The sequence below is a fragment of the Manis pentadactyla genome, chromosome 2, assembly GCF_030020395.1.
Source record: "Manis pentadactyla isolate mManPen7 chromosome 2, mManPen7.hap1, whole genome shotgun sequence".
Classification (NCBI taxonomy): Eukaryota; Metazoa; Chordata; class Mammalia; order Pholidota; family Manidae; genus Manis; species Manis pentadactyla.
Genome location: NC_080020.1, coordinates 113,949,640 through 113,958,009, shown reverse-complemented (window position 1 = coordinate 113,958,009; position 8,370 = coordinate 113,949,640). Strand labels below are relative to the sequence as shown.

General features: G+C 41.7%; 1 long non-coding RNA gene across 2 annotated transcripts in view; it reads right to left on the bottom strand.

Moving 5' to 3' along the window:
* Positions 1-4,127: 4,127 nt before the first annotated feature.
* The window catches only part of LOC118912141 (uncharacterized), a 129,523-nt gene continuing 125,280 nt past the window's right edge, over positions 4,128-8,370 (bottom strand). For both annotated transcript variants that reach the window (XR_008995260.1, XR_005024709.2), the window contains exons 2-3: positions 6,379-6,506; positions 4,128-4,982 (exon numbers count right to left, since the gene is read on the bottom strand). This is a non-coding gene — a long non-coding RNA (uncharacterized LOC118912141). The remainder of the gene's footprint in view (positions 4,983-6,378; positions 6,507-8,370) is intronic.

The window sequence follows — 8,370 nt, the reverse complement described above, 5'->3', positions numbered from 1 at the left end:
TCTGTGCTCTTTTTAGGAGTGCTCCCATCTAGAGCAGTCCCTGTGGGATGCCCTGTAGAGGTGGTGTGTGGGAGGCAAATTCCCTCAACTTTTGCTTGTCTGGGAATTGTTTAATCCCTCCGTCATATTTAAATGATATTCGTGCTGGATACAGTAGTCTTGGTTCGAGGCCCTTCTGTTTCATTGCATTAAGTATATCATGCCATTCTCTTCTGGCCTGTAGGGTTTCTGTTGAGAAGTCTGATGATAGCCTGATGGTTTTTCCTTTGTAGGTAACCTTTTTTTTCTCTCTGGCTGCCTTTAATACTTTGTCCTTGTCTTTGATCTTTGCCATTTTAATTATTGTGTGTCTTGGTGTTGCCCTCCTTGGATCCCTTGTCATGGGAGTTCTGTGTACCTCTGTGGTCTGAGAGGCCATTTCTTTCCCTAGTTTGGGCAAGTTTTCAGCAATTATTTCTTCAAAGACACTTTCTATCCCTTTTACTCTCTCTTCTTCTTCTGGTACCCCTATAATGCGGATATTGTTCCATTTAGATTGGTCACTCAGCTCTCTTAAAATTCTTTCATTCCTGGAGATCCTTTTATCTCTCTCTGCATCAGCTTCTCTGCATTCCTGTTCTCTGTTTTCTATTCTACTAATGGTCTCTTGCATCTCATCCATTCTGTTTTGAAGTCCTTCCAGAGCTTGTTTTATTTCTGTATTCTCCTTCCTTAGTTCTTGCATATTTCTCTGCAAGTCCATCAGCATGTTTATGAGTTTTGTTTTGAATTCTTTTTCAGGAAGACTGGTTAAATCTATCTCCCCAGGTTCCTTCTCAGGGGAAGATTTAGCAGATGCTGAAGCTGTCTGGGTTAGTCTTGTCTGGGTCATATATTTTTGCCTTTTCATGTTGACAGGTGCTATTGACTGTCAGCTGGGAGGGCCAACCTTTTCACTTGCTACTGGCCTTTCTTTACTGGGACAACTGCGACCCCTAGTGGTTTGTGTTGGGTAATTGCGTGTAGGCTGGGTCTTTGTGTCTTGCCCAGCCAATATGGATGGATCTCCCTTTCTGTGGGTGGGATTTGCCTTAGGCTGTTTGTCTGCTTTCCCAGCGCCCAGAGGGGTAATGGACGGGGGTGCTGTTTGGTTGTTTACCTACGTGAGGGGTCTCAGAGCTGTTGCCCAGGGGGTTAGTGTGCCCGGTTTTCCCTGTAATTTCCAGCCACTGGGCTGTGGCCTGTGTTGTTTCCATCTAGCTGTTAAGTCCCTGTCCCTTTAAGACTTTCAGAAAGCACTCGCTTTTCTTTGTCACAGGGGCATCAGCTTCGGAACCCGCTCAGATGTCTTGCTGCCCTATTTCCCTAGTTTCCAGCCCTCCACGCATGCACTGTGTCTGCGCTCTGGTGCGTGTGGCGGGGGCTGGGTGTTTAGCAGTCCTGGGCTCCCTCTCCCTCCCTCCGGTAGCTGGCGGGAGGTGTGCTCGGGTCCCGCGGGGCCGGGGCTTGTATCTTACCCCTTTCACCAGGCGCTGGGCTCTCGCATGTGTGGATGTAGTCTGGCTGTCATCCTGTGTCTTCTGGTCTCTCTTTTAGGATTAGTGGTATTTGTTGTATTTTCAAAAATATATATGTTTTTGGGAGGAGATTCCCACTGTCCTACTCATGCCGCCATGTTGGCTCCAAAAGTATAAATCTTTTATCTAAAGAGTAGAAATCTTTGGGAAAAAACCCAGAAGACATTCTGAGCAAGATTTGGTAAAAGGAGAAAAATCAAAATTAATCATAATATTTTTTGCTAAAATATTTGTATTTTGGATACTTGTCATAATGGAAAGATAAGCTGATTGTCAGTTTTCTAACAACTGATGAGGTAACAAACATAAGAAAGTCTTCATGAAAAAATAGGTGTGTCTTTAATATAATACTGATAAGATTGACAATGTATGATTTAGGGTATTTGTGAGAAAAACAATGCAAGCAGCTAAAACACATGCTGAATACATTTAGTTAAATAATATATTGTAGTTCACAGTAATTTTATTTTCAGTAGACCTAGTTTGCTATCGTATGTATGTTTGGAAATGGGATAAATGTTCTACGTAGATTGCTTGGTGTGAAGACAGGACTTTGTGTGCAGTCTGCCACAAAGACAGTTTCAGTTGAAGACCAGAATAGAAATGGTGTGGTTTCAATTTTACAACCTTTATTTTCAAAAGCAATGCAATTTCCTCTTGCAAACTACAAAGCAAAACAAAACATAATGGTCCTCCTCTTGCTGAAACACTTCTGCCATCTATCTTTAAGTCTTGATTGCAAGCAGTATTTTAGATCCCTAATTAGTGTCCAGAAATAAAAAATACAATCTACCGAATTAAAGAATTAATGGCTTTATCTGATATATCCATTGGGAATGGGAAGTCTGTTAAATGTGCCTGGATGGAAGTTTCAAAAAAAAAACAAGACCCAAAAATGAAACTTAGGAGAGTCTGGAAAGAAATGAGGAAATATATCGCTTTGTCTGCTGTTCCAGACCTGGACCAGGCTTCTGGGGCTTGAAGCTTAGGTGTTTTTCTGGTAACAGCACCTGAAGGCTGCATCTATTAAGTACTCTGTAGTCATCCTGATACCATCCAGGGATTTCTACCCTCCTTAACTGATTTACTGAAGATAAAAATCCTGCTTGCAATACAACAGAGATGAACACAACAGCCAAATCCTTTGATTCAACTGTGGGTCAGTTGGAACATTGAAATAATTTCTCTGCCCTGGCCATAGGAACTTAACTTACTTAAATATCTTGTGGGATCTATTTCTGTGCCATTGTAATAGATTTTATTTCAAGATAATCATTAATCTAACCCTTTCTATCTCACAGGACAAAACTCAAGGTTACTTTACAAACCAAAATATCCTAATCTTTTCTTTGGAAAGGTTATAATTGATCTAGGTGGAAGTCTACACTTGTGGACGTGAATCAGACTGCCTGGTTGAACTGGGGCTCATGTTTCTTTGTGCCTTGGATAGATTAGTCAACCTCTCTGTGTCTCACTTTTCTTATCTACTAATTGCTTAAGCCAGGCTGAGTATTAAGAAATATGGTATTTGCAAAGCAGTGACACAGCACGTGTCATGTAGTAAGGGCTCCATAAATGTCACGTGAGGGGGTGATGATGTGCAGCCTTTGACAGCCTCCCGGGAGTACCTAGGCCTTACTTACGAAAGCACTTGTCATAGAGGGCTGTCACACTCACTTTACTGTCTCCCAGCAGACTGTAGCCTGTGGTAGGTAGAGACCATGCATGTCTTATTTCTTGAGGGATCACCAACTGATCCCAGTACCTACAGATGTCGGGGTTCTTGTTTGTGGAGTTGAAGAATGAACTTAGCAAACAGTCAAGGTAGGAGAGCCAGGGAGACTTTTATTGAGAGATACAGTGAGAGGACAGACAGAGCTCCTGGCTCATGCCAGGAGGGGACAAGAGAGTCCGTAGTGGTGCATTGTCTAGGGGGTTTTATAGGCAGTTGAGGATTTTGGGGAACTTGAAAAAAGGCTTAGGGGTGTGGACTTGTTAAGTGGTCCCTGAGTGTTTAGAATTAACATAAGGAATTTCCTGCTTTGATTTCTCCCTGGGAAACCGGAGTCTTGTTCTGGGAGCATATTAAAAGGCCATGTGCCTAGCCCCCAAGGTGGGCTGAGGTATTGTCTGTTTGCTAAAGAGAAAGTTAAGAATCTTACTTCTTAAACTCCATGGGTGTTAAAATGCAGTCTTATCTTTAAGGTGGAATCCTTCCTGTCATTTACCATGTTGTTTATGGCTGGGTCTGAATGCTAAATTAGTTGCCCACTTTGCAAATCACCTCATCATGTCTGAAGGAGTGATTTCTACCCTCATTACTGATTTACAGAAGATAAAAATCCTGCTTGCAGTACAACAGAGATGAACACAGAGATAGGCCTGGGCTTTTTAGCCTGCTAAAGTGAATCTTACACATGATTACAAATGATTAGCATAATAAAAACATGCGCTACTCTTCTTTATCTGGGGAATATTAACTGATCTCACTGAAGAATGACTTTAGAGCTTAATGATTAACACAGAGTTTTGGTAGGGGGTTTCTTTGCATGTAGTTACATTGCTCTGACTGTAAATATCCTGCCTTGTTTTTTCTGGAGGCCCTCACCCTATTCTGTCTAAGCCCGTGGTCCTTGTCTCACTACTGTATTGCCAGGGCCGTAGTATGCTCTGTTAAATACCTTCCAGGGAACCACTAAGGGCATGTGGTTGTTTAGGGGTGAAGATGTGCTCATGGTGTGGCTTTGGGAAACTCGCTCTACCCCTTTGAGACGTGTATCCCTCAGTTATAAATGAGGTAAGAGATTTGAGCAAACTAGTGTGAAAGGGCTTTGTGAAGTTTAGGTTTTTTATTTCTGTTTTACAAAGGTAGGAGATAGTTAATAAGCGGTACGGCAAAGTGAAAATAGATAGTAAGGATGCACTTCTAGGAAGGCGATGTGACCCCCTGGTAGTAACCAATCTCTGCTTGGCACTAAAGCCTAGTCCTGTTAAAGCCCTACAGACAGTCCTCCACCAAAAGACTTACACACCTAAAGAAAAAAGGCTTTCAAAACCTTAAAGATCTCTAGATACTCCCAAATTGAGGGCTATCCAGATTGAGATCCCTCTGAGGGACAACTCAGGATAATCTTCAGCCCCTCTGCTCAGAGTCTAGGAACCTGTGGCACATGGGAAAGCTACCTGGTCTTCTCAGATGCTGGCCGTTTGTCAGGCCTGTCAGTGGGTGTGTTCCCATGGTGGGTCCCAGTGGCAGATGTCATCTCGTCCCGCTAATCATTCTCTCTTCTGCAAGCTCAATGCCCATGGCGGGACAGCCCGAAGTGGACAGGCCTGTTATGTTCCACTCCCAATTCCTTTCAGCAAGACACACAGACAGACTGACTCCCCTTCTCCTAAGCTGTGCTCTTCTCCAGTGATGTGTACCTTAGGGGAAAAACCAGCCATGGGTTATTAGAAAGTCACCAACTATTAAAAAGTTCTAATGATTGAGGCCATGTTCTAAATTAAACACAAGATTAACAAGGAAAATCTTACTTAGAAATAAATGTTCCTATTTAAACAAAAAGTGCCAGCTCTTCTGGGTGACATAAATATTTTAGTACTTTCTCCTTGACAATTCACTTCACAGGATTTGTTCTGTGCACAGTCTACAGCTAGCAGTTTGACGATGCACTTTCTTCATAGTATATGGTGGTCTCACAGGAAGCAGAAGATAGTTGTGAAAGAAAATGCTTCATAGATACAAAACAATCAATTGATTTGATTTAACATTTGATAGTAACCCACTTAATCTCCAATTGAAGCAATGACTCTACAGTGATGTACCTATAGTACACTTAGGTACTGATTATATAGCACATTTGAGGAAAATTACTAAAATGGTAAACATCTTGAAATGCTATGTAAGTTACTGCAATCTACTGAAATTCATTTTCACTTTATGATTTTTTTGGGAAACTCTAATAAAAGCACTTTTCTTCAAACAAGTGAAAACTTTCACCTTCTGTAAAAACCCCTTAGAGGTGAAATTTAAAATACAATCTCCTTCCTGGATAAAACATATAATTTTCCTCCTTAGGTGTGTGGATGTAAAACTGCTGCCAAGCCTACTTAATTATGGGCCCTTAGAGTCAAAATAGAAATGACAGATATTCATTTTGGAGCAACCACACTGAGTGTTTATTTAGCAAGTATGGGTAATTATTCCAGTTCTTATTTGAAAATTCTCTCCAGAATAGGTTGCACATTGTTCATGAAAGGCTCTGATCTCAATACTCCGCATTTCAGCGTCCCTTTTTTTATCCCCTTTTTCTTGCCTACGTGTACACAAACACTAATTCCATCTCTGAAGCAAGACATGTATTAAAGTGTTGGTAGAAAAACAGTTTTATGTTTCAGGGCAGAGGTCTGAAAGCAAAATGTCCTGGTCATCAACTCAGGGGGTCACTTTTATGGCCAATACTTCTTATTCCGGTGCTTTTGCTCTGTACTGTCAAGCACTAAAGCCACAGCAATAATCCTCAAAGGAGGCCATTAATTGACTAGAGTGAAGGGTTGGAGGCATCCACACTCTATCTGCTGATCTGAATGGCTCTCAGAGCAAGGAATACGGCAGAACACCAAGTTTCTAAAATTGAAGCAAAGATCAACTTTCTACTGTGATAGCACTTGAATATTTTGGATTCATTTTCATTTCATTTATCTTGTGAGAGCATCACAGCAATAATTTAAGGTAAGTGGGTAAGACATTCTTATCTCTAATTGAAGAAGAAACTGCCTCTTAGAGATGGGAAGTACTTTGGTCAAATCAAATACCTACATACACTGGGTGCTGGACTCCAAAGCTCAGAACTCCTAGTGTAGGTTCTTTGCAGTATAGCCAGTGCTTCTGGTATCTTGATGGGATGGAACAAACCTAGAAGCTATCAGAATAAGGCTCACAAAGACCTGTTTTAGGGTTGCCAGATAAAATATAGGACACCCAGTTAAATTTGAGTTTCATATAAATAACCAATAATTTTTTAAAACATAAGAATGCCATATAAACTATTTGGGACTTACATATATGAAAAAATTGTGCATCCTTGATCTGCAATCCAAAACATTAAATGGGAATTCCATATTTTTATTTGCTAAATCTGACAGTCCTCTTCAGTTTCCCCTTCTGGTTGTGTGACCCAGGTTAAAAAGCTGCCAGTGCCAACAATTTGCAGTATGACAGTGTTATGAGTTGACTTGTGTCTCCCCAAGAAGATGTGTTAAAGTTGTAATCCTCATTACATCAGAATGTGACCTTACTGAGGAAAAGGTCTTTATAGAGGTAACAAGTTCAAACGAGGTCCTTAGAGTGGGTCCTAACCCAGGATACAAAGAGGACATTTTGGCACAGAGAGAGACATGTGCAGAGAGAAGACTGTGTGAAGACACAGAGGGAGAAGATGACCATGAGGTGGAGTGATGTGTCTACAAACCAAGGGACATCAAGCATCGTTAATGATGCCAGAAGCTAGAAGAGTCAAGGAAGGAGTGTCCCTGGAGCCTTTAGAGGAAGCACGGCCCTAACAGCACCTTCATGTCAGAAGTCAAGCCTCTGGATACTAAATTTCTGTTATTTTAAGCCACCCAGTGTTTGTTGGTTTATATGGCAGCTCTAGGAAACAAATACACCTAGTATAAGGTGGCATACAATTGACATCTCAGACTTCCGCATCTTCACAGGCCAGTGATTCTCAGGTGCTTCTTGTACATACTTACTAGATATCTTTTCCCTTGGGAACCTGTTCGAATGCTGTAGAGGTCTATGCTGGAAAGCCCTGCAGCCGTATTGAAAGTACTATGATTTTATATTATTGCTCTGTGCAATGTCTTACTGGGGCTTCTAGTTCTCCTCACTTTCTATACCCAAAGGTGAATAATTCCTTTCCCATCTGAGAAAATACCCCTTGTGTCACACCACAACATACAAATGACAGATTAACTGGAGTGGATTACTAATTAACTGGCTTGAGCCTTGGTCACAAATCTCAACAAAAGCTCCTCCCAAATTCTAACCAGTTTTCAAAATATTTTCTATGTTGGAATGATACAATCAGAGTCCTAAGAGGATGTGAAATGCATCAGCAGATGACTAGCAAAGATCAAGATACATCTGTCTCACAGACATCCGTTCCGTGTAGCTTTGCTCTGGCTTTTTGTGAGGCCAGTCAATCCCAAGTCAAAAAGAGTGGAGCAAATTAAACTGTGTGGTGCCTCTGCAGCCAAAGAATGCCTTGGATTGCTCTGTTCGTAAAAGACTGTTTCTGTTTTTCCTACTTCAGTGACGCTTACGGAGTAGGAGCTTCCTTTGAAGTGGCACAGGGCAAGAGACAAGACAGGCACGTTCCCCTTTAGGATGCCCCTTGCCCTCTCATCATCTTGGAATCACAGGCTGACAGACGTAAGGAACACATTTTATTAAACCTACACAAATCAGAGTTGATGGCCAGAGATATAATCCTGGAAGACTGCTGAGTGCCTTTGACTCAGAAATTCCGTGATTAACCCTACAGCTTCCAGAGATTAGCTTAGAGGGGCAAGCTCCGTTTTCAGGCATTAGGCCTATCAACTTCTAGATGCGCATCTGGGAACATACCGCCGCCTGTGCCCTTGACTTTGCTTTTCAGGTTCCCTCTGTTGGTTCTGCTGTTCTGTAGCTCTTCTTCATTCTATCTCAGCTCAAATGTCACTTCCTCAGAGACCTTTCTGAACACACCTCTCTCCTTTTCCATAGCTCTCTTTGCTACCTTATTTTGTCTCCTCATTGCTATTACTA